The sequence below is a fragment of the Carassius carassius genome, chromosome 48 (assembly GCF_963082965.1).
Source record: "Carassius carassius chromosome 48, fCarCar2.1, whole genome shotgun sequence".
Lineage (NCBI taxonomy): Eukaryota > Metazoa > Chordata > Actinopteri > Cypriniformes > Cyprinidae > Carassius > Carassius carassius.
Genome location: NC_081802.1, coordinates 23961841 through 23989653, shown reverse-complemented (window position 1 = coordinate 23989653; position 27813 = coordinate 23961841). Strand labels below are relative to the sequence as shown.

The 27813-nt window shown below is 43.0% G+C and overlaps 1 pseudogene; it reads left to right on the top strand.

The window, feature by feature from the left end:
- Positions 1–376: 376 nt before the first annotated feature.
- LOC132131867 (uncharacterized) lies at positions 377–27813 on the top strand (annotated as a pseudogene).

Below are 27813 nucleotides of genomic sequence, written 5' to 3'. Positions count from 1 at the left end.
ATCCTCTGCACAGGGGAGAGTTTGCTCTTGTCCCAGTTGACTCGAAGCCCCAACAGGTTGAGGTGACAGAGCATCATATCCCTATGTTCGCATAACTGATCTCGAGACTGAACCAGAATCAGCCAGTCGTCTAGATCAGGGATCACCAATCTCGGTCCTGGAGGGCCGCTGTCCTGCAGAGTTTAGCTCCAACCAGCTCCAACACACCTGTTTGAAAGTTTCTAGTATGCCTAGTGAGACCTTGATTAGTTGGTGCAGGTGTGTTTAATTGGGGTTGGAGCTAAACTCTGCAGGACAGCGGCCCTCCAGGACCGAGATTGGTGAACCCTGGTCTAGATAGTTGAAAATACAAATGTCGCGTTCTCTGAGTGGAACAATGGCTGCCTCCATGACCTTTGTAAAGACGCGGGGCAACAGGGACAGCCCGACGGGTAGGACTTTGTACTTATAGTACTTTGTACCGTCCCTCGAACTCAAACTGCAGAAATGGTCTGTGACAAGGAAGAAGTATGCGTCCTTCAGGTCAATCACTGCAAACCAATCTCAGGGACGGAGGCATTTGAAAATGTGTTTCTCCGTTAACATCTTCAGTTCAGTTTTATTTATTTGTCATTGTTACAAGAAAACAACAAAATGTTGTTAGACCAAAAACAGACAGGCATATAGTTTGAAGTTGTTCACCCATTTGCTTTATCAATTTATGTTCCCATGAATTACCCATGACTTTGTACTGCTGAGCTGAAATCAACAAAGAGAAGCCTTGCATATGTGTTCCTGTGCTCTAGGTGTTCTAGCAAAGTGTGTAACACAATAGCTATGGCATCCTCTGTTGACCTGTTCTTCCTGTATGCAAACTGGTATTGATCTAGTGAGGGCGGCATGGCAGTTTTTATTTGTGTAATGACCAGTCTCTCGAAACATTTTGCAATGATGGGGTTGAGTGCCACTGGCCTGTAGTCATTCAGGCTTGTGACAGACTGCTTGGGGACTGGAACTATTGTGGACACAGGACTAGTGCCGCGTCATTAGGGTGGAGAGGGGGAAACACAGAGTCTTTGTTATCTCTGTCAAAGCAGGCATAAAAGATGTTAAGTTCCTCAGCTAAGGTGGCACAACTGTTGACGGGGGGGGGGGGGTGACACTCCCTTGTAGTCTGTGATTGTCCTAATGCCCTCCCACACCTGCCGGGGGTTTGAGGAGTTGTAGAAGTGTGCCTCAACGCGGTTTTTGTATGCCAGCTTGGCATATCTGATGCCCCTTCTAAGAGCTGCCCTGGCTGCACTGTATGCCTCAGTGTCCCCTGATCTATATGCTAAATCCCTGGCGTTAGTTAATGTTTTTAGCTTTGGTATCATCCAGTGATTTTGGTTTGGAGCTACACAGACCTGCTGTATGTAACAATATCCACACAGAAGTTGATGTAATCCAAAACCATGTCAGAACCTCCTGGCCTCTGAAGATGTCCCAGTCGTTGGAGTCGAAGCAGTCCTGAAGTCTGAGGATTGCATCATCAGGCCATGTCCTGACAAACCTAACTAAGGACCTAGAGGATCTGGCTTTTCGTGGTATAGCAGGTTATAAGAGGAGTGAAACATGGTTAGAGACCCAGGTGGGGGTACACCTGAGCTCTGTATGTGTGTGCTATGTTAGTATATACCTGATCGAGTATATTGTTCCCTCTGGTTGCACATTTCACATTACGTTGGAACGCGTGGAGAACAGTCTTTAAATTGGCATGATTAAAATCTCCCACCGCAATAAAAGTACTGTCGGGGTGTGCAACCAGACATTTTTGTATGCAGTCATGAAGCCTTGTTAACGCTAGTTTGGTATTTGCGTCAGGTGGAATGTAGACCGCGCAAGTGTAAACACTGAATTCACGAGGAATGTAGAATGGTTTGCATTTAAGCAGCAAGAATTCCACGTCAGGGCAGCAAAGCTGTTTAACTACAGTGGTGTTCATGCACCAAGAGTCATTAATGTAAATACAAAGACCTCCACCGGTCTTCTTACCCGAGTCTGCTGTCCTGTCAGCTCGGTAGTTAGTGCGGCCAGCTAGCTCGATCACTGCTGCCGGGGTCTTGCTGTCTAGCCATGTTTCTGTGAAGATCAAGCAGTTGCAGTTGTCCATGTGTTTCTGCATAGTCAATCGCAGTCGGATTTCATCCATCTTGTTTCGGATTGAGCGGGCATTCGATAGGAAGATGGTGGGATGCGCGGTTTTGAATGGATTGGCCTTTAGCCTGACCCGCACTCCCCCGCGCCTGCTTCTCTTCTGTCAGCACTCACAGCGTCTCCTCCTCCGGTTCACAGCCTCGGGAGCCCCGGGTGATGATCTGGCGATCTCGGGGGGATAGATATATCCACTGGAAGATGGTATTCTGCTCCATTGTTAAGTCATAATAGTTTGTGGCGGCTGTATGTGTGTATCTCCAGTTGAAGCTGCGTGCAGTAATATCGAGTGCTACCAAAACAACGAAAAACCTGTGCCCACCGTGAGAGCTCCTAGCCGCTGCGACTGTACGCGCCGCCATCATGTCAAATCTTGAACGGGACCTTGTGCAGGGCCCAATTCAGGGTTTGCAGGTCCAAGATTAGCCGTAACCCACCGCATTTCATGGGTACAATGAATTAGGTGCTATGTAACCCTGTCTTCATATCGACTGGAAGGACCGTGTCGATCGCTTTTTTCGCCAGTAGGACGTGGATCTCTGCCCATAAGAAGGGCATCGCAACTCCACACGAAGACAGGTGGCGCTGTCTTCCTTCAACAGCTTAACATCACAGTAGAGCTGGCTGTGACAGTTTTTTTTTGTTTTTTCGCAGGGGACTGACACCTTTTGTGACATAGACTGAGGGGAAGCCAACGAGTGAATCTGGTAGCACATTGGGACAAGCTCTTGGTTACCTCAGCCTGTTTCTGAACCGTGGAAAACCGCTGGGTACAGTGTTCAACAGTGTCTCCGAAAAAGGCCACCTCGTGAGATGCATCAAGGGAGCGAACTCAGCATCATCTTCATTTCCAGAGCGTCACAGCCCTCTCTCTCTGATGAAGTGATCCCAGTAATCCCATCTGCAAGGCATACGAGACAGTGAACGTGGCCATCAAGCTCGATGCCACACGGCACGCTGAGTGCTCAAGCCCTCATGAGAGAGGCAAGACAAACCACATGCCAACGTGGTCATGCTTTCATGGGAAAGCATAAACCACTCACGAATGCAGTGTCAGCATGTTTGTGATGCCCTAGAGGAGTGAGGGGACCGAGGAGGTGGTCTCGTTGGGGAATGCTCACTGTAATCCTCAGATCACGAGAGCTGTTAGCCAAAGTAGCCCTTTTCTGATGCACCTGAAGAGGACCTAGATCGGGGAATAGGCAAAGGGAGTCAAACTGAGTACCATATGCTCTTTCAGGAAACCGCTCTCTCTAATGCTGAAGCACCCAGGGATGACCGCGGCTACACAAACAGGAACATAGCTTTTTTTAACATTCTAAGCTGTGAAAACAGCTGTTTTGCTCTCTGTGAGATTGCGGCCAGTGCTGTCTGCGCTCTAAAACCAACACCAGCTTAAAGAGGCATTCTCCAGAAGAAGCAGACTCGTCTGAAGTTAAAACACTCTCAGATAAGATTGCTGAGCAGGAACAGCATTCACCACTTGGCTCCGAAGTGAAAGACAAGGATGTGACGCACCTTCTGCTCATTATATGCTTACGCCGCAATGCAACAGCAGCTGGTGCAATTATCGCATGCCAATGTGCATTGGCTCGTTTAGTTTCACTCGAAGTAGATAGACTCTCGCAAGCGATCCCCATTCGTCAGTCTTGACTTAACATAGTAGTGACTGACGAAGGGGAACAATTGTTTCGCGTTCGGTGTGAAAGGACCTTAAGACACTTTGGTTGCCATTATACGGAATATCTGCTGAACTGTTACTAGCATCTGATTTCACAAAAAAGTTTGTTTCTGAATATAAAAACATAAAAACAATGTAAAGTACTTGTTTTGGATGAATGTGCTTGTATTGTCATCTGTTATCGTTGTAACAGAATGTGGCGGTTGGGTCTTTGTCCTTCGATGTGATTAGATGGCTTTGTAAAAAGTGACAGTGATTAGCACCACGTTTTACCCAATTTTCCATCTCTCAGCAACCAGAGAAATGCTTTAAAACATGCTGCGCTTGTTTTAAAAGAATTGAAAAATTATGCTAAAAAATGTCCAGAAATTACTGCTTTCTTTGTTTCTTCTGTGTAGATCATTGACTGGTTTGTTCAGATTTGTCTGGCTCTGCAGTATCTTAATGAGAACAATGTTCTCCACAGAGATGTAAAACCACAGGTAGACATTGACAAAGGTCATTTAATTATTTATTAACATTAAAAACAAATGTGTTTATGTGTTCATGTGAGAATTTATGGTGTTCTTCTAGAATGTTTTTCTTACTGAGGATGGTTACATCAACCTAGGAGATTTTGGATGCTCAAAAGTGCTGCAAAGGTGAAATTAAATAGTAATAGGATTTTGAAGAGAGTTTGTCAGTTCCATCCATTTGAATTTATATATTTGATTTTTCTTTTTAAGAGCTGATGAATATGCAACATCGAGTGTGGGTGCAGAGCTATATGTCAGCCCAGAAATCTTTACAAGACACAATTCAAAAAGGTATGTTTTTTGTAAAAATATATGGTAATGCATACATTGAGGCCTGGTTTCACAGACAATTTTAAATTAAACCAGGATTAGGCCTGAAACATTAGAAACATGTCTTAGAAAAAAAAAACATTACTGGTGTGCATCTTGAGACATATTTTAAGATATGCTTTGTCAAAACAGCTCAATAATTCATTTTAGTCTGAGACTTAAGAATTGTCTGCAAAACTGGGTGTTAAAAAACATGAAAGTTAAGCATTCAGATGAAGGTCATCCAAAACAATACAATTAACGATATGTAATGAATGTTATAATAAAGTGCAAAATGAAGAATAGCAATGAGTAGACTTTAATCCAATAATCCATTTAGATTTAATCATTTAGCAGACACTTTTATCCAAAGTGACTTACAAATGAGGAGAGCAATAGAAACAATCAAACTAACAATAGGGCAACAATGTATATGTGCTGTGATAAGTGGGTTGGGGGTTTCGTTAATTAAGCTTACAGTTTTAATGACTGGTAGGGTTAGTTGTTGGGGTGAGATACAATATTGTCAAGAATAAAATAGAAATATAAGTGCCAGTATTAAAGGATTAGTTCACTTTCAAATAAAACTTTCCTGATAATTTACTCATCCCCATGTCATCCAAGATGTCCATGTCTTTATTTTCTTCAGTTGAAAATAAATTAAGGTTTTTAAGGAAAACATTCCAGGATTTTTCTCCATAAATCTACATTTGCAACCAACGGTTTAAAAGGTCCAAATGTCAGTCTCAATCATACGTCTGTCACACAGACTAGTAAATGGTGAAGCGCGGATTCAGGTACAGAAAAATAAGGATCTTTAATAAGTAATAAAAATAAACAAAACAAAACTACAAACAAAAACTCCCCGTGGGGGAAATCAAGACAGGCATCTGGCAAAACTGAAAACACAAGTGAACATAGACAACAAACCAGCAAAGGACTGCAAACACAGGGAAACTAAATAGGGAAGCAAACAAAAGAGGTTAACGAGGAAAGCAGGGGAAAATAAATCAATAATCAGGTAACAAGATGGGAGGCGTAGACAATTGACAGGAGAGCAGATGGCACAAGGAAATACATGACAAGCCATGTGCTCACAACAAACCAGACAATACACAAACACATGACAAACCGGGAATGTCAGAGCTCTGTCACCAAACCCAGATGTAACCCAAACAGAAGTGACAGAACTCTGACAAGGCCTCAATGCAGCTTCAAAGGCTTGACACGATCCCAGATGAGTAATAAGGGTCTTATCTAGAGAAACAATCTGTCATTTTCAAAAAAAAAAAAAAAAAAAAACTATATATATATATATATATTCTTTTTAACCACAAGTGCCGCCTTGTACCATTTCTGGTACCATGCTACAATAATGGCATATGTGCTTAAAAAGTTTATTTTTTTATTATTATTTTTTATTAGAAAATTGACTGATTGTTTCGCTAGATAAGACCCTTCACAGGGAAACAAGACCAGTAAACTGAAACAACACCAAACTCAAAGAACACAGGGCTTACATACACAGATGACAATAACTAACATAATGAATGAATGAATGAATGAATGAATGAATGAGGCATTTATATAGCGCTTTCAAATGTACTACTGTACACCCAAAGCGCTTTACAATCATATCAGAGGATCTCTCCTCAACCACCACCAGTGTGCAGCATCCACTTGGATGATGCGACGGCAGCCACAGTACAACGGCGCCAGTGCGCTCACCACACACCAGCTATAGGTGGAGAGAGGAGAGAGAGTGATAGAGCCAATTCAATGTAAGGGGATTATTAGGAGGCCATGATTGGTAAAGGCCAATGGGTGGAATGTGGCCAGGACACCGGGGTTACACCCCTACTCTTTACGAGAAATGCCATGGGATTTTTAATGACCATAGAGAGTCAGGACCTCGGTTTTACGTCTCATCCGAAGGACAGTGCTCTTTGACAGTATAGTGTCCCCGTCACTACACTGGGGCGTTAGGACCCACACAGACCACAGGGTGAGCACCCCCTGCTGGCCTTACTAACACCTCTTCCAGCAGCAACCTGGTTTTCTCAGGAGGTCTCCCATCCAGGTACTAACCAGGCTCAGCCCTGCTTAGCTTCAGTGGGCAACCAATCTTAGGCTACAGGGTGATATGGCTGCTGGCCATAATGGGGACAGGTGTAACCTAATTAACAATCAAGGAAATTAACTAGAACACAATCTAGCAGGCAAACAGGGAAAACGTCTCGGGTTACTGGATGTAACCCTGGTTCCCCGAGAGAGGGGAACGAGACGCTGCGTCTAATATAAACGCTACGGGGAATGCCTTCGGCATGCGTTATCTGAAGCCACTATACAACTATTCCAATCTGGATTGGTGCGCGTCATGATGTTGCATGTGACGGTGACCCGGACGCTATATAAGGGTCACAGGAACAAGGAAATGACAGCTTCGAAAAATATTAGATGCAGCGTCTCGTTCCCCTCTCTCGGGGAACCAGGGTTACATCCAGTAACCCGAGACGTTCCCCATCGTTTCGGGGAACTCCCGCTGCATCTAATATAAACACTACGGGGAACGAGTACCAGCTAGCCCCCACAGAGAACAAACGCCCTGGGTGTGAAGCATCTGGCACACTCAAGAGCACTAAAGCAAGGGAGAGTGAAAGATCCAACTGTGCTAAGAATTTTATTCTTTCTTGTTTGGTGTACAAAGGGAAGGTTGCATCAGCAACCTCAATATTAAGGTCCAAGTAGATAGGCCTGATTAATGACAGGCAGAACACTTAGCTCCTAACACCCTTTTTAGTGGATAATCTCTGGAAGCCTAAGAGGCCCTCTTGCTTACACCGTACATGCAATGAAGGATGAAGAGCCTGAGGAATTTTTAGAATAGCCTCCGGTACCTTGGTCACCGGGGAGAAATATCTCAAAGAAAGCTAACAAACTCCCATTTATTATCATATATAGATATACTCTGCGGAGCCGAATAGAGGCTCTAAGCAATTTAATATGATAGCCTGCAGAGACAGAGTTCATCCAGATTTTGATCACCTAATGCAGCATACAGAGGCAGAAAGCACTTTGAAGGTGAAGATCATTGCTAAGGACAGGGGAGAATTTATAGATCCCACTATACTTAGAATTTTATTCTTGTCTTTTTGGTGTAAGAAAAAGGCTGAGTTAACAGCCTCAGAAGTGAGGTCCAATATATACATATGCCTAAAAAGGCAGGACACTGACTCCAAGGCACCATTAGTGGATAACTCTAAAAGCCTAGAAGGCTCTCCTGTCACACTTATAGCAACGAAGGATGAAGAGCCAGAGGAAATCATAAGATAGCCTCCGGTACCTTTATTGGTGACCTGGGAAATTTCATACTAGAAAGCTAACAGATTTCCAAATATGTAGATTTTCTTTTAATCTAAACATATATACATGGACCTGTCAGCCTGCAAGGATAGCAGGATTCATCCTAGAAGGCTACAGAGAAATATGAAGGTCATGGGACGACCCGGGTGGACCACCCTGAGAGCATACAGAGTATAGCTGTAGGCGCTATAGCAGCTCTGAGCGTGGACGAGAGGTCCCGATTAGAGTATAGAAGAATCCCAGTACTGAAGCCATAGGGCAGTAAAAGGCTGGGTCCAGCTAACTCAATTAAAACTTCCTGAGCCGGGGAGTTCTGGAGGTAGCTGATCTGATGACCTCGGCCACCAGATCAAAATTTTAAAGGGTTCTGGGCCTCTCAGGGGCCAAACCCAAAGATTCCAGGACTGGGGAGACGGATGAAATAGAGTTCCCTCGGCCTGAGTAAGAAGGTCTCCCCTAGGCAGTAACTGCCATGGGGGTCTGCCAGGAGACTAACAAGATCCGAAAACCCTGTTTGAGAAGGCCAGTGTGGAGCCAAGAGAATAAGATCTACTCAAAACCTTCTGACCCTCTCCAGAACCCCAGGGAGCAGAGCGACCGGGGGAAAATGCGTACAGACGTCGCCTCGGCCACGTCTGTACCATGGAAAGAGAGAAGAGTCTGTACCATCGAGAGAGAGAACCAGAGCGGGCAATGAGAATTCTCATGAGAAGCGAATAAATCTACCTCCGCCTGGCCGAACTTCTCCCATATAAGCTCCACCACCTCGGGGTGGAGCCTCCATTCCCCTGGCCTGGGCCCCTGCCTCAACAGGGTGTCTGCTCCCACATTATCAACCCCAGGTATATACATAGCCCTCACAGAGAGAAATTTGTCCTTAGACCATGATAGAATATGATGGGCCAATTTGCACAGAGGACGAGACCTCAAGCCCCCCTGATGGTTGATGTAGAAGACCACCGATATATTATCAGACCTAACAAGGACCTGATGGCCTCTGAGGTCTGGAGGGAAATGCCTGAGGGCAAAGAATACTGCCAGAATCTCTAGGCAATTGATGTGCCATGAGAGGTGATGGTCCTTCCAGACCCCGCATGTGTACCGGCCCTCCATGACCGCACCCCAGCCCATGTGGGAAGCATCCGTGGTCAGAATTTTTCTGGGACACGAAGATCCAAGCACCTGGCCTTGGAACAGGAACCGTATGTCTTTCCATATGACTAGAGAACAAAGGTACCTGGACGTAACTCTAATCGTACGGAAGGGGTTGCCCCTTGGGGAAAACCCCCTGGTCCTGAGCCACCACTGTAGGGCCCTTATATGAAGCAACCGAGTGGAATCACTACTGATGCGGTTGCCATACGGCCCAAAATTCTTTGAAAATGTTTGACAGTGATGGCCTGGCCTAACCTGATAGCTCTAACTGCAGCCACGATACTTTGAATACGTGGCTAGGGACAATTTCTATTGCTTTTGCTAAAAGGGATTCAACTTCATTTTCCATCACCTGGCGCTGATCTGAGAAAACCAGTGTGTGTAATACTCCGTTGAAATCGGGTGGTCTCACTTTAAACTGGATCCTATATCCTTTTTTAACCCTACCCAGGGTCCATTTAGATATATTCGGAAGGCCTGACCAGGCGTCTAAATAATCTACAAGAGGAATCAATTTCTCTGGGTTAGTCTCAGGTGATATAATGTGCTTACCGGTGGTCTGAAGCAGTTTACTGGCAGGAAGTAACCGATGAATAATCTAATTAGGGGATCAATCCCTCGAGACTGACCTCAGGTATTATATTTTTGAGATTCGGTGACCTGAAGCGATAGATTGGCAGGAACTAACCGAAAATAATATGAAGTGCCCATAAGGGTCCGCGTTTTTACGACAGGACCTCATAGTTGAAGTCGTCCTAGCCCGAAAGGCAGTCCCCAGACCTGACTTCGGGGCTTTTATTTTATTTTTTATGAGAACGTCTCCTCTGACCCCAAGCCCTGTACAGGGGGAGGGGGAGGGGAATAGGTGACTTCTCAGAATATGAGGAGCTGGCGGCTGTCCCATGGGGGCATGTATGCATGCACCAGCTTGACATGCCGCCATATAAGCCTTCCCTACCAAATTCGAGATAATATTTATATTAGCTCCACTTTAATTTTGGAGGGACGTGTCTGAGTCATCAGAGGTAATACGATATCTGGGAGAACTATTCTTCTACCCCCTGCATCATTAAATTCCCCAGTAATTTTCTTCTTCAATTATTCCACAATCTCAATAACTCAGTATGGAGATCGTTTGAAAAAAGAAAGACTCTGACACGAGGATTTTGACTGGGTTTGAAGCACTCTTTTTAGTCGCTTCCTGCTTATTAAATGACCATACATTTAATTTCATTACAGTCCCAGTCTTTCTCCAGCAATTCCTCATAATGTGGTGAATAATTGTGGTTCAGTGTTGATAATATCTGACTCCTCAGAATCAGATAAATCAAACACAGGGTCTTTAACACGGTCGGAAGAAGCCGCAGTGACGCGGGCTTCCGAACCGTGCGCAAGACCCGTAAACACTGCTCCACGTGCGAACCCGATGCAAACAGACAACGCGCTGCCTCAACAGACGCGAGCTGATGCACTAGGAACGCACGCCTGTTTTTATTCTTTTTAAACAGGCTCAGGCGGGAGCGGAGCATTTATTTTCAGAGTAAACTCTGAGTCTACGCGCTGCAGACCTGTAATCTGCGCGCTGCCTCGGCAAACGCAAGAATCCCAGTCAGAGAATCCTTTCAGTTTACACAAAATAGACAGTGCCCTCGAGAACTGTCCGTGCAAGCTCCGCTCACAACCCAACACCACAAAGCAAGTGTGCACCATCCTTGCTTCTTTATTTTTCTTAAATCAAGGAGACGCAAACTGCCTTCGTCATAGTAGATTTGACAGACAACACCAAATAAGATGTACAGTTTGACACAGAACGCTGCTGAAGAACAGAAGCTGTCATTTCCTTGTTCCTGTGACCCTCATATAGCGTCCGGGTCACCGTCACATGCAACGTCATGACGCGCACCAATCCAGATTGGAATAGTTGTATAGTGGTTTCAGATAACGCATGCCGAAGGCATTCCCCGTAGCGTTTATATTAGACGCAGCGGCAGTTTCCCGAAATGATGGGGAACCAAATCTCAATGAAAAACAGAACATAGATGTGACACTATATCAACTGAAGTAACTAACTAAATTATACTGACTTTGTTTAGTGACATATGGTCATTGGGATGGTTGCTTCATGATCTCTCCATGCTGAATGTGTGGGTGAGTATATATGAATTATTGATTATATGGCTCAATCAATTACCTTCAAAGTGTACAAACAAAGAGAACAGTCCTAACCTATTTTAAGATCTTTGTAACTGCTATGGAGGAAAAGTTTGCCATTTGTACCAAAAGGAAATATTAGTTTACATTTGTACACCCAGAAATCTTATTTTTTCTCTCTGCATTTCTCCTCTTCTCTAGCTTGCTTCTTAATCTTCTGTATCATAAGTCTGGAATTGTGTCCTACAAATACTGTTGGCTTTGTTTAACAAATTGCCTTTGTTCTTCTGTGGCAAGTTACTTTGGAGAAAGGTGTCTGAATTATAAATTCAGTCACATAAATAAAGGTCTTAGTTTTTTAGATATTTAAATTTTATTATTATCTAGAGGTTAATCAGACTTTTATTTTTCCTTTATCTAACAGTCAAACATCATAGAGCGTCACTGTCTACATGCCAATAGCTTGGCAGGAGCCATACCTGAAATCTCAAATAGGTACTCGAATGATCTAAGGGAATTAATCTGTGAAATGCTCAGCCATGACCCTCATACGAGACCTTCAGCTGGTGAGATTCTGGTAAAACCATTCCTGAGGCCTGCAGTAAACAGAAATAGGAGGATTCCAGATAGACTGCAACAAAGCTTCTTGACTTCCATCAATAACTTTAATGAGGCCTACGACATGCACTATAATGACTTTGAGACTGTAGTTAGTGAGTGGAAAACAACAACAGATTCACTAGGGCAAGGTCGGGTTAGGTTGGGGCAATTTTGTCACCATTCACATTTGTCTCTGATTTGTAGCAGGTGTTGGGATTGGTGTTGGAGTTGCAGGGGGTGTAACAGGTGCTGCATCCAACATTACCAATTCAGTCAAACAAAAAGCACTCTGAGAGCTTTGAAAGAATTCAGCAGGACTACAAAAAAGCAAGTGAACCGATTCTTAAGTCACTTAAAAAACGGAGAAAGTTACTGAGAAAAGTTACAAAGTTCCGTGATTTTGTCCCTAGCTCAACTCTTGATAATGTGCAAATGTCATGGAGAATAGGCAGAACCACAGTAGCAGGTGTCACAGAATTCGTGGCTCTTGGAATGTTGGCAAGATTCGGCAGAATTGCTGTTCAGTCTGCCGGTGTCGTGCGAGCAGTAGCCGCAGCTTCAGGAGTATTGAGTGGAATCTTAGTCATAGTGGACGTCGCCTTCATCGTGAAAGATTCCAGGGAGATTCACCAGATCAGACAGGGAAGAGTACATGATCCAGAAAGGGTCCAATCCCCTGTACTCAAAGCCATCACACAGATGAGGGAAACGCATACAGAGCTTCGCAATGTCTTGACAGTAATTCAAGAAACAAGAAATGAATTGACCAATGGTGGCAGAAATTTATGTTTAAACATATAAATATGATACGAGACTCAAGCAACATTCTACTGATTTAAATGTGAGCTTAAGTAAAGAAAGATGTTTTTGCAGAAAACGAATCAACCCTTGTGTTATGTTGCGGGTAAATTCGACCCGTTTCTAGTTGTTGGAAATACTGGTTAACCCTTGCCCGGCAGGAATCACTGGTGATCCCGGATTTTTGTTGTTCAAAATTCATTACTCGTCAAATCATCACACTCTTACTCGATCTGGACAAACTCAGCATCATAAAGAAGGTTTACGACTCCAGTTTCGATATTTGACCACTATTTATGATTTAAGTGGTTTGCAGTGACATTAATTTCTTAATTTATGCAAGGAGTGCAAAATAATTAATCTGTAACAATCGTTATTTTGAATAGAAATTATGACTCACAAAACATTAATTTTCGTCTCCTCCGGTTTATTTGTGGTCAAGTACATACAACCCGAATTCCGGAAAAGTTGGGATGTTTTTTAAATTTTAATAAAATGAAAACTAAAAGACTTTCAAATCACATGAGCCAATATTTTATTCACAATAGAACATAGATAACATAGCAAATGTTTAAACTGAGAAAGTTTAAAATTTTATGCACAAAATGAGCTCATTTCAATTTTGATTTCTGCTACAGGTCTCAAAATAGTTGGGACGGGCCATGTTTACCATGGTGTAGCATCTCCTTTTCTTTTCAAAACAGTTTGAAGACGTCTGGGCATTGAGGCTATGAGTTGCTGGAGTTTTGCTGTTGGAATTTGGTCCCATTCTTGCCTTATATAGATTTCCAGCTGCTGAAGAGTTCGTGGTCGTCTTTGACGTATTTTTCGTTTAATGATGCGCCAAATGTTCTCTATAGGTGAAAGATCTGGACTGCAGGCAGGCCAGGTTAGCACCCGGACTCTTCTACGACGAAGCCATGCTGTTGTTATAGCTGCAGTATGTGGTTTTGCATTGTCCTGCTGAAATAAACAAGGCCTTCCCTGAAATAGACGTTGTTTGGAGGGAAGCATATGTTGCTCTAAAACCTTTATATACCTTTCAGCATTCACAGAGCCTTCCAAAACATGCAAGCTGCCCATACCGTATGCACTTATGCACCCCCATACCATCAGAGATGCTGGCTTTTGAACTGAACGCTGATAACATGCTGGAAGGTCTCCCTCCTCTTTAGCTCGGAGGACACGGCGTCCGTGATTTCCAACAAGAATGTCAAATTTGGACTCGTCTGACCATAAAACACTATTCCACTTTGAAATAGTCCATTTTAAATGAGCCTTGGCCCACAGGACACGACGGCGCTTCTGGACCATGTTCACATATGGCTTCCTTTTTGCATGATAGAGCTTTAGTTGGCATCTGCTGATGGCACGGCAGATTGTGTTTACCGACAGTGGTTTCTGAAAGTATTCCTGGGCCCATTTAGTAATGTCATTGACACAATCATGCTGATGAGTGATGCAGTGTCGTCTGAGAGCCCGAAGACCACGGGCATTCAATAAAGGTCTCCGGCCTTGTCCCTTACGCACAGAGATTTCTCCAGTTTCTCTGAATCTTTTGATGATGTTATGCACTGTAGATGATGAGATTTGCAAAGCCTTTGCAATTTGACGTTGAGGAACATTGTTTTTAAAGTTTTCCACAATTTTTTTACGCAGTCTTTCACAGATTGGAGAGCCTCTGCCCATCTTTACTTCTGAGAGACTCTGCTTCTCTAAGACAAAGCTTTTATAGCTAATCATGTTACAGACCTGATATCAATTAACTTAATTAATCACTAGATGTTCTCCCAACTTTTTTGAGACCTGTAGCAGGCATTAAATTTTAAATGAGCTAATTAAGTGGATAAAAGTGTAAAATTTCTCAGTTTAAACATTTGCTACGTTATCTATGTTCTATTGTGAATAAAATATTGGCTCATGTGATTTGAAATTCCTTTAGTTTTCATTTTATTAAAATTTAAAAAACGTCCCAACTTTTCCGGAATTCGGGTTGTATAATAAACAGCATCCGCCAGGGTTATTAGTCCAATAGTGCGCATATTTGGAGAAAAATTATTAATTATCACATGTTAGTAAAATATTTTGGTCATACAGAAAGCAAATTCTATTCATTTTCCACTGAATTATGCGATCTGAAGAGCTCAAACAGCTCACAGACGCGTATGTTTACACTTCCTCATTCTGGACATCCGTGATAACAAAACCAAAGTGACATTTCTTCACTTGAAACAAGTAGCTAATAAATGCACGAAACAAAGTATTTGTGTTTTGTGGGTGATTTTCGTGAGATTTGGGGTTTTCATATGAATAAAGAATGTTTACAGAATGCATATGCTAGGTAATGATAGCCCATAGCTTCATCTAAAATGCTAAATATAACATATTTCAAAATGTTTTTATGACTTGAAACGATTTTAAACCGCGACCGGAATATTATACAAATACTCGATGATGTTTTAAAATGAGCTTTAAATAAAAGTGTAATATTAATAAATTAAATTGTGTCATGTAGCTTGAGGCTACCTGTTGTGCTAATGCACCTGCTGCAGGAGCTTTCTATTCCATACATGGATTTCTCGGCGACGTCATCACTGCTTGCGCACCCAACCAAGAGGCAAAAGACCCGAGCTCTTCGTACCTGTCACGATTATTAGATGGAGTGCCCATGAACTTCATTAGAGGGCACTCCACTCAGGACCATTCCACCCATCAACCACCAGATGTCACTTGGACACTAGCACCTCTCATACTGTTGCACCACACCCGAACTACATTACCCATGAGTCACTGCATCACAATCACCCTGCCACACCTGCACCTCATTCATCAGCCAATTTCCTTGCCACACCTGCACCTCATTTACACACACACATAAAAGCAGCACACTCACTCTCACTCAATGCGAAGTCTTGTTTAGCCAGTCTGACATTTCTGAGCGTTTTTCCCTGTGTTTGTTATTCCTGTGTTTTGACCTTTGGACTGTGTATTCCGACTCTGATTCTCTGCTGCCTGTCCTGATCTCTGCTTGTTTTTGGTTACGATTCTGGTTATCCCTGACACACCTGACGCCATTCCTGATCTCTGCCTGTATTACCATTCTGTGGAATAAATGCTGCATATGGATCCGAATGCCTCCGACTCCTTGTTACAGAAGACTTCGCCATCCCAGGATCCAGCAGCCCGGTATCCCCTTGTCACTGAGGTATCGGTTCCTGTTGCAATGTCAGCATATCACCAATCCAGCCTAACCACAGATCCAGTTGACCTGCTGTTAGATCTTAAGCAAGGAGATCGATCTATTGAGGACTATGTTCAACAGTTCTGTGAATTGGTTTATCGAGTTCCTCTAGACGATGAAGTCTGGTTTAAGGATTTATTCCGTTTTGGACTCAATGAACCAGTAAAATCATGGTTGCCTAGAGGGGAGTTTAATTGCAGCTTAAGGGGCACAATGGACTATGCACTCTTGTTATGTGGTTCTCCTTTCACGGTGGGAGAGGCAGAGGACTTTAAAGCCCCAAAACCGCTGCACAAGATGGCCGCCAGCCCAGCGCCGCTGCACAAGATGGCCGCCAGCCCAACGTCGCTGCACAAGATGGCCACCTCAGTTGAATTTCCAGAGTCAGGTCAAGTCTTCGCTGACCTTCCAGAGTCAGGGTTAGTTCCTGTTGGCCTTCCAGAATCGAGTCAGTTGACCGTTGAATTTTCAGAGTCGAGTCAGGTTCCAGTGAACTCTCCAGAGTCGAGTCAGGTTCCAGTGAACTCTCCAGAGTCGAGTCAGGTTCCAGTGAACTCTCCAGAGTCGAGTCAGGTTCCAGTGAACTCTCCAGAGCCGAGTCAGGTTCCAGTGAACTCTCCAGAGCCGAGTCAGGTTCCAGTGAACTCTCCAGAGCCAGGGCTAGTCACCGTGGACCTTCCGGAGCCAGGGCTAGTCACCGTGGACCTTCCGGAGCCAGGGCTAGTCACCGTGGACTTTCCGGAGCCAGGGCTAGTCACCGTGGACTTTCCGGAGCCAGGGCTAGTCACCGGTGATCTTCAAGGACCGAGTCAAGTCACCAACGATCTTCATGAGCAAAGTCAAGTCACCGGTGATCTTCAAGGACCGAGTCAAGTCACCAACGATCTTCATGAGCAAAGTCAAGTCACCAACGATCTTCATGAGCAAAGTCAAGTCACCAACGATCTTCATGAGCAAAGTCAAGTCACCAACGATCTTCATGAGCAAAGTCAAGTCACCAACGATCTTCATGAGCAAAGTCAAGTCACAGTTGATCCTCAGGAACCAAGTCAAGTCACCAACGATCTTCATGGGCACAGTCAAGTCACAGCTGATCTTCATGAACCCAATCAAATCACCACAGATCTACCAGAGCCTCGTCACATCTCAGCCGAACTCCCAGAGCCTCGTCACATCTCAGAGCTCTCGTCCTATCCTGTCACGGCCAGGGAGGCCGTCAATGAGCTCTCATTCATTCCGGTCGGGGCTACGGAGACCATCCACCAACTCTCTGTCTGTCCTGTCATGGCCACAGAGATCCTCCATGAACTAACCGCCTGCCCTGTAATGGCCAAGGAGGCCAGCTACCATCTCATCACGGCCACGGAGGCCGCTATTAACCTGTCAATGTCCTCTGTTTCAGTCCCACCTGAGCAGACTTGCGGTCCGGTGCCATCGACTCCACTGTGGTGGTCCTCTGCTTCGCCCTGGTGGGCTTCTGTCCCGTCTGCTCGGCTGTGGTGGTCCTCTGCTCCGCCCTGGTGGGCTTCTGTCCCATCTGCTCGGCTGTGGTGGTCCTCTGCTCCGGTCTGGTGGGCTTCTGTCCTGTCTGCTCGGCTGTGGTGGTCCTCTGCTCCGCCCTGGTGGGCTTCTGTCCCGTCTGCTCGGCTGTGGTGGTCCTCTGCACCGCCCTGGTGGGCTTCTGTCCCGTCTGCTCGGCTGTGGTGGTCCTCTGCACCGCCCTGGTGGGCTTCTGTCCCGTCTTCTCAGCTGTGGTGGTCCTCTACTCCTCCCTGGTGGGCTCCAGCTCCACCTGCTCCACTCTGGTGGGCTGCCACGCCACCTGCTCTGCCTTGGTGGACCCTTGTTCCAGAGTTAGGCCCATGGCGGGCTCCCGTTCCCGAGTTAAGCCCATGGCGGGCCCCTGTTTCCTATGCCAGGCCCAGGAGGGGCTCCTGTTTTCCTGAGTTAGGCCCAGGAAGGGCTCCAGTTCTACCTGCTCTGCCCCAGTCCACTGCACTTCCTCATGGACCTGGCCCTCCATCCCTCCCCCTGTTCCGCCTCCGCTCCACCGCCCTCCTAGATTGTTTTGAGCGTCTGGAAGCCGCTCCTTTGGGGGTGGGCTATGTCACGATTATTAGATGGAGTGCCCATGAACTTCATTAGAGGGCACTCCACTCAGGACCATTCCACCCATCAACCACCAGATGTCACTTGGACACTAGCACCTCTCATACTGTTGCACCACACCCGAACTACATTACCCATGAGTCACTGCATCACAATCATCCTGCCACACCTGCACCTCATTCATCAGCCAATTTCCTTGCCACACCTGCACCTCATTTACACACACACATAAAAGCAGCACACTCACTCTCACTCAATGCGAAGTCTTGTTTAGCCAGTCTGACATTTCTGAGCGTTTTTCCCTGTGTTTGTTATTCCTGTGTTTTGACCTTTGGACTGTGTATTCCGACTCTGATTCTCTGCTGCCTGTCCCGATCTCTGCTTGTTTTTGGTTACGATTCTGGTTATCCCTGACACACCTGACGCCATTCCTGATCTCTGCCTGTATAACCATTCTGTGGAATAAATGCTGCATATGGATCTGAACGCCTCCGACTCCTTGTTACAGTACCGGAGTAAATGGTTTAGGTGGTGGTGTTGTCGTTAGTCAAAATGCCAAGGAGTTGTTGCGTTGTCAATTGTACCAGCCGAGCCAGTGCTGGGTGTCAGATGTTCAACGTGCCCAGTATGTCCGGATTTTGATTCGTAAACAGTTGGACGTTTTACATAATGTTATATTAATAATATATTAATATGAAACACAAACAAACAGATCCAACTCTGAAATTGCAATTTATTATTGAGTCAACAAGAAATTACAAACAATGCGAAATCTACGTTAATTACAATGTTCTTTTACTGAACTTGGCATAACAGATAGCGGTTTTCTGCCTCCCGGATGCGCGCGCATCCGGTATTGTTTATATACAAGAAACCCGTGTATACAATCATTTTGAAAAAATAATTCGCATTTTAAAGTTCCAATAATAGTTTTTTATTGTTTGTTTTCTAACAAGACTTAAGGATTATTCATGTATTCACGATTTACATAGCTGTCGATGCCCTAGCATTATGCCAGAAGAAAGGCTGTAATGGCTGAATTCAAACAAAAGAATAAGGCTAAAAGAATAATGAAGATTAAGTTTCATGCCGGCAAAGGTGTGAAAGGTTGGTCTATTTAAATGAAAAGAACATGAATGGGGCAGTTCTCCTCGCCAGACATTAGTCAGAGACTGTAAATGGGTGTTTAGAGGGCAATAAAATGATGATGAGAAACTTGTAGCCATCTAAAAAAAATTATCTGAAATCCTCCCCTTGACATGGTCTCACAATAGGCTTCATAAAATGCATAATTTTCGAGATATCATCCTCAGACATGAAATGAAGCATGACCACAGTTGTGGCTACACTTTAGTTGTGGTTATAAGTTGCTATCCTAAATTCAAATAATATTTTTATACATTTAATACATATATTCTTAATATTTGTTTTTATGTTTGAGCTTATATATCTCAATATTAATAACAGTCTGGTTAATTTTGAGTCTTAAACTGTAAACTCTCAAGGGTTGGCTTTCTAAATATATGTTGGTTATGTGTCTATTCAGAATGACTTATGAGCAGCAACCTTTTTTATTTCGGGTATGTCATGTATGCATCACTTGCCAAAGGCCTATGTTTTTTTTTCTTGATATTTTGTGATTTTTTTATTTTATCATCATGAACATGCATGCAAAGTTTCAACATGCTGATGTGTTTTGACATATACAAATAAAATTACTATTATGTTTATGATGTACGCGGGTCAATTTGACCCTCATAGGAAGCTATTCAAAAGCAACTGTACAGGCACAAAATAAAAACATTTATTTTATGTATGTCAGGGCACTTCAACTTCGGCTCGGCTTGGCTCGACTCTGTTTGGTTTTCCACTGTGTAAAAGTTGTACCTGTACCTGCTTCCAGGTACTTTTTTTCGTACCACCTCCGGCGAGGTTCTAAGTGAGCTGAGGCGATACTAAAATGTGACGTGAAAACACGACAGACTGCTGATTGGTCAGAGAGATTCGTCACTATTCACTGCGTCATCATTGCACGCGCCAGACGGAGTATCCTGAATAAAAAACAGCAAAAACAAAAGCATCCAAAAACAGCATACACTCGATTTCCGCCATTGTCCATTGTGTGTGGGTAGCGGGTGTGTGTCGCGTAGAAGATTAAGTCACAGCAGTTTCCTGCAGGGTTGCTATGACGACCGGGTAGCCTACTATTGTGGAGGTACTATCTGCAATGGAAAACAAAGCGAAAAGCGAGCCGAGGCGAGGCGAGTCGAGTCGAGTTGAGCTGGTACTGGTAATGGAAGAGCGCCATAAAAGTGCTGTAACCCTAACCAAACACACTTGAAAAAGCTAAATCATGGTGTTCAGAATTAGCCTAACTGCAAATTAGATGAAAATCTTTGTCAGACACAGATAGTAAAATAAGCTCTCATTTATATATTCAAGATATCTGATACCTATAGCTTTTACCCAAACCTTTTATATGTAGGATTTTCAAACATTATTGTCATTATACAGCAAAATGTAATTGTTCAGTTATGATGTTCTAAGCATAAAATGTAAAAATAAATAAATGAAAACGTTAAAAAAATGTATATGCAAAAAATTCAGTAATCGTATGCTTATATATATATATGTTGTCCCGAATCCCGAATCCGGCCCTAATTGTCCCGAAAATTATACTAATATAAATTCTTGAGTAGTTATTTTCTGATAAAACATTAAAAACTGTCTTATTTAGTTTTCTTATTTAATGGGCGACAATTTAGTCATAAGCTTATTAGTGTTAGGCTATAGTCTGAAATGGCTGATTTACGCACTGTTACAACAGTCTTTTATTTTTATTTTTTTCATAATGACATTTGAGTTCATGATTTTAATGTTGTTCTTTTGTGGCAGACTAATGACAGACTGATGATCTTTGAATAAAAATATGTTCTGGTTCAGGTTTGAAATTAATTATCTTTTATTATAGGCTATGTAGTCTAATATCATAGTAGGACCAGAGAATGTCCGGCATTGGACGATTACTGGCATTCAATGTCCGCTCTGGTAGGACTACCTCAACCCCCAATTATGTTTATTTTATGTTTGACAAATGTTGATATTTAAAGTATAAAAGTATAGTTTGTATCTGAATAAAGATTTTTGAGAAATTGTGATTTTTGAGGAATTGTATTGAATCCAATTAGGGTCAATTTGACCCACTCCATAAAGCATGTACACAGAAATCGAACAGTGCACAAGGGTATGTTGCACCGAGCCACACAATAGAAGAGATATGTGACGTGAAGTCAAACTTTTGCAATCATTCTATTTTGTTACTATCAACTATACTAATAAATGCATGGATAATTTGCATTTTAAATGCACAGGAAAACTTGTCTGAAATTATTTTGTTCTAAAGTTAATTAATTTTGTATTTCTGAATATTTCTGTGAGCAGCACACCTGGGATTAGTAATTTGCGTAAACATGCAAAAATAATCTCCACATGAAGGGTTTACAGCCTTTCATCACTCTCAGCAAACATGCAATAGAGTTCACCCTGAACATTGTACAGTATAAGGTACAATAAATCCCTTTATACAGACTAAGACACGCTGTGTGTGTGTGGTTATAGATTTACACCCATTTGTACAGCAAAAATGTATGTACACAATTAGTGTTTGAGACCCGATGTTTATGACAGTTCATTTATATATTTATATATATATATATATATATATATATATATATATATATATATATATATATATATATTTTTTTTTTATCACACGTAGTGTGATAGCAACAGCTTCTGTGTTGTACGTCACACGTAGGCTCACTATTGGCCGACGCTGGTCATGTGTGATGCGTGTGACGTACAACACAGACGTGCTGCGCTAAAACACTACGCGAACTCACTCGAGGCCCAGAGAGAAGGAAATGAATAGTGGAATAAAGTCGTTATTTTTGTTTACTTTTTCACACAAAAAGTACTCTCGTCGCTTGATAAACTTAAGATTGAGCCACTGATGTCACATGGACTACTTTGATGATGACTTTATTGCCTTTCTGGACATGGACAGTATACCGTCCATAGGTTTTCAATGGAGTGACAGAAAGCTCTCGGACTAAAACTAAAATATCTTAAACTGTGTTCCGAAGATGAACGGAGGTCTTACGGGCTTGGAACGACATGAGGCTGAGTCATTAATGACATTATGGACTCACAGAGATGGATTATTTCCTTAAATATCTTTGTCTATGTTTATGTCAAGAAGCAAGTAATATATATCTGGGTTGGCATAAAGGTGAGTAAATGATGAGAGAATCCTATTTTTTTGGGTGGACTATCCTTGTACTGCTTGTGTCCAGTCACTGCTTTGTTACTTGTACTGCAACAGGAACTGCTCAAAGAATCATTGCAACATTTAAAATGTATATTAAATTTTAAAATGTATTCTGTATTTGTACTTTTTCATTTTTTATAGTAATGTATATCATGAGAATACTGTGCATTACATGTATATTATGCAGTTAATGTTTTGTGAATTCTGGTCTTTCCTGTCACAACATAATTGCATCCAAGACTTTCACTCTGACACTTCAGGTATGGCATGGTCTAGAAGTATATCATTCATCTAGACGTGTGTTTTTTTTTAAAAGGGTAACTAAACCCTAAACCAACTTTTTTTAGTTAATGATCTGTAAGAATGGGGCTTTATTAGTGCTGTTCATTGATTCGAGTAACTTTTTTGACATTTGAGTATAAAGTGTTTTAATTCTATATGGTGTAAAAACGTCTTGAGTGCTGCCCTCTTCAGGTTGAAGGGTGGGCACTGCAGTTGAATTTTCCTATTGGATGTTTGGGGTACTGCGTGACGTAGCAGTACTGCCAGACGAAAGCAGGTTCCAGCTCACCACGCCCTTGGTACGAGCTACCACGCATAGTATTGCATCAGTTAGGTTAGCTTCAAGTTAGTGTAGATTTATCTGTATTGGCTGTACTGTACAGTGGTTGCATGCACTTGGCCTGGAAGACTGTGAGTTCCCGCCTAGAGCTCAAGTGTGCAACCTGCATTTTACACGTGATCCAACACAATAAAGGTGGAAATGGGCTTCTCCACACAGCTCGCGCTGAAAAGCGACGCAGTGCCAAGCGCTGCCCCTCTTGAATGGACTCCACCACCGCAGCGGCGTCTTGATGTGAGTGATCATTTATATTTTAATCGCAATTTATGGTTAGGCTAAAGTTAATGCTCTGGGGTCGACAAACACGTCGGCACATTTTGCTGGATTTTTTCACATAGCGGCAAAATATGAATATGCCTACAGAGAGCGCACGCTATTGACATCAACTCAATAAAACTCATCAGATGCATGTACTTAACGTCGTCTTGGGACCCTGTGTGTGAGTCACTCTCCATTTTAGAGTCTGACAGCAGCTGTCAATTATTCCGTCACTGCGGGTCTCAGGTGCATACCCCCCCGCTCAGCCCCGCCCTCGGTTCGTCCGGTATCTCTGCTGGGGTCTGCCCACTAATATTGCCAGTGGGTGGAGGCAGGCTCTGAGCAGGGGTTTAGTTACCCTTTAAAGTGTGTCAATGATAGCTGCAGCCATAGCTCAGTTAGGTTGCCGCTGCGACAAAAAACTTTTGGTCTGAAACGCGCCCGCGGTGTTGCGTGATAGCATCACTGGACTTTTTAATTCATTATTATTAAAATTAAAAATTTAAATAGTTTTTATTAATCTGATTGGGTGGGCCACCGATCAATCTGGGTGGGCACGTGCCCACCCAGGCCCACCCATAAATCTGCGCTTGGATTGTTCATTGAACTGCGTGTGTTAAAGTGTGTCATGCTGTATACTGGATATCATCATTATGTGCGATTAAATTGTGATATTCCTTAATTGGCTTTTCACTAATGTTACCACAGCTAAGACATTTGTTTTTCTTTGAGTTATTTTGAATTTAAGTTAAATTAAAAGAGTAATATTTACACTAACTCCAACACTTTTTTAAAATTAAATTAATCATTGCTGATGAATGGCCCACAATATCAGTAATTCTTTTCTATTGTGTTTCTCTATGACAGATAAAATGAGACTGGTCCACTCATCCAGGTGAGTGTTTTTGCCTCCATTCACAAAGTAAAGTGAAAAATGATCAGTTATTGATATTGTGTTGTAAATTAAAACATGTGCATATAGGGCTGCACACAAATCTAATTGTGATTTGTCTAGTTAAAAATGCTATTTTTAATGTGATTTTTAAAACAAATAAACAAAACTAAATTATAAAGAACAACAGGTTTGCTGTGCTTGTTCAGGGACCGCACGATTTGGCTCAAAATGTTGTGCTTGAATATGATTATTCAAGCTCCGGGGTGCTCAAGCTACTGTGCGACCCGTGAGCAGCGTGTATGCTGAACGCTTGATTGTTGAACGCTTGATTGCTGAACGCTTGATTGTTGTATTGCTATTTGCATTCCTATGTGCGTCCCTATGTCGCCGAGCACTTTTTAAACCCTTTTCTTTTTCCTTTGCTAATCTGGAGCCATGAATTGTGTCTATTTGACATTTTTGATTACGATTCCTAATCGTTCTACCTGGGGAAGTGATGACGGCGGCGGAGTTGGTCACAGAATTATCTACTCTCGTGAGCTATTGCTCGAACTCCGTCCATTTGCATTGGCTTACGCTAGGTGTAAGCGTGATTTTAAAGACACATGCCTGCTGGCTTTCACTGAGACATGGCTGGGAGAGGCGGACAGGAATGAGGATCTACGCATTAGCGGCTTCGGGTGCCCCGTGCGCATGGACAGGTCACCTGTGATAACAAACAAATCCACCGGGGGAGGAGTCTGCTTCTACATCAATGAGAGGTACTGCAACACCGTCATTGTTAGATTAAAGACCCATCTCTTTAACCTGGCATACACATAACATACTAATATGCTTTTATTATCCAAATCCGTTAAAGGATTTTTAGGCTGCATTAATTAGGTAAACCGGAACCGGAAACACTTCCCATAACAACCTATGTACTTGCTACATCATTAGAAGAATGGCATCTACGCTAATATTTGTCTGTTTCTCTCTTGTTCCGAGGTCACCGTGGCCACCAGATCCAGTCTGTGTCCAGATCAGAGGGTCACTGCAGTCACCCGGATCCAGTACGTATCCAGACCAGATGGTGGATCAGCACCTAGAAAGGACCTCTACATCCCTGAAAGACAGCGGAGACCAGGACAACTAGAGCCCCAGATACAGATCCCCTGTAAAGACCTTGTCTCAGAGGAGCACCAGGACAAGACCACAGGAAACAGATGATTCTTCTGCACAATCTGACTTTGCTGCAGTCTGGAATTGAACTACTGGTTTCGTCTGGTCAGAGGAGAACTGGCCCCTCAACTGAGCCTGGTTTCTCCCAAGGTTTTTTTCTCCATTCTGTCACCGATGGAGTTTCGGTTCCTTGCCGCTGTCGCCTCTGGCTTGCTTAGTTGGGGACACTTCATCTACAGCGATATCATTGACTTGATTGCAAATAAATGCACAGACACTATTTAACTGAACAGAGATGACATAACTGAATCCAATGATGAACTGCCTTTAACTCTCATTTTTGCATTATTGACACTGTTTTCCTAATGAATGTTGTTCAGTTGCTTTGACGCAATGTATTTTGTTTAAAGCGCTATATAAATAAAGGTGACATTGACATTGACATTGTTCGGGAGGAAATTTGTACTCCTGACCTCGAGCTGCTATCTATCTCTCTTCGCCCTTTTTATCTTCCAAGGGAGTTTCCCCAGCTTTTCTTCACCCTGGTGTACATACATCCGCGTGCAAATGCTTCCTCAGCTGCTCACTTAATAGCGGAAGTGACCAACAGACTCGATGCTCTCTCATCTGATGCTCCAAAATTTGTTATGGGAGACTTTAACCACTGCCAGATACATAAGACTCTAAAAACATATGAGCAGTATATCACCTGTGCAACAACTATGAATAACACTACCATTGACTTGTGCCTCGGCTCAGTGCCCGGTGCTTTTAAGTCCATGCCCAAGCCTGCCTTTGGTGCATCTTACCATAATAGCGTCCTCCTGTTACCTACTTACAAATCCATCTGTAAGTGACAGGAGAAGATTGTTAAGACGGTGAAATGCTGGACTGAAGATAGCATTGCCAGCCTACAAGCATGTTTTGAATGTACAGACTGGGACGTGTTTTATAGTTCCTGCACTGATTTAAATGAACTTACACAAACTGTGTCATCTTATATATCTTTTTGTGTAGACAGTAATATTCCATGTAAAAATATCACAATATTTCCTAACAACAAACCATGGGTCACTAAAGAACTAAAAAGTGTTTTGAATAAAAAGAAACACATTTTTTAAACAGGGAGTAATCAGGAAAAGAAAGAAATCAATAGAGAAGTAAGAAATGGGATAAGGAAAGCTAAAATTATGTATAAGGATAGGATGGAGCACAAGTATAGTAGTGGGGACCTTCATGCAGCTTGGAGGGGAATTAAAGCAATGTCCTCAGTTACTCAGGGAAACGGAGACAGCAGGAAACCTATAACAATTAAGGGGATATATGATGCTGATCTCCCGAATGCTTTTAACAATGTCTACTCTCGCTTTGAGAAATATGACCTTTTTAAAAATATTTCTTGCTTGGGGGAATCTTTAGGGTCTCAAAATGTTGTCACCATCAGTCAAGAGTGTGTCAGGGACCAGCTGAGTAAGGTCAATATAAGGACCAGGGGCCTCATGTACAAAGACTTGCGTTGAATTCATACTAAAACATTGCTTACGGTCAAAGCTGTAAATGTGTGTACGCACAAAAAAAATCAGATGTATTAATCTCTGCGTACGCAGCATTCCACATACATTTTCTTTGTACATCCCAATTAACGCGAAATTGAGCGCACATGCACGAGCACAACCCCACACCCTGTCTCATCCCTCAATTAAATTAATTTAAATATGGTAATTAGTCTAATTTGGCAAAAGAAACCTGCTAGAACATGGCTAAAGCAAGCAAGAAACGAAATTTCACTGAAAATGAATTAGAGGTCCTACTAACAGAGGTAGAAACAAGAACAAATATTTTATTTGGAACTTTGTCCTCTGGAATTAATAATAAAAGAAAGAAAAAAGAGTGGGAGAGTTTGTCTGATGCCGTCAAGTGGTGGGATCTGAGAATCGCACCGTAAATGAACTGAAGAAGAAATGGTCTGACATAAAGGTGGAAGTTAAGCGGAGAACTGCTGCACACCGACAAAGTGTGGGCAGAACAGGCGGTGGTACAGGGGCAGATGAACTCGCACCCTTTGATCAGAGAGTTGCGTCTATTGTAGGAGACACGTTAATCTCTGGAATCGTATCCGTTGATGTGGGAGACTCGGATATACTACAGGACTGCCAGCAAGGTGACTAATTTAAAATGTATTTCCTTAACTTTGATACATAGCCTACCAGCCACCATTTAATTTTAAAATGCAATGTAGTAATGTACCCATTAATAAGGAACAGACTCAAATACAGGTAACATGTGCCTGTGTTTATTTGGACTTAGGAACCGCAGGAACAACAACAGAAACGTCCACTGGCACGCACTCAGAGTCCGCACTACCCGAGCAGCCAGAGCCCATTCAGTCCAGCGTCTCCGGTGTCTCTAATGCTTCCCCCAGTACTGAGCCCGTGCATCTGGTCGCGTCTTGA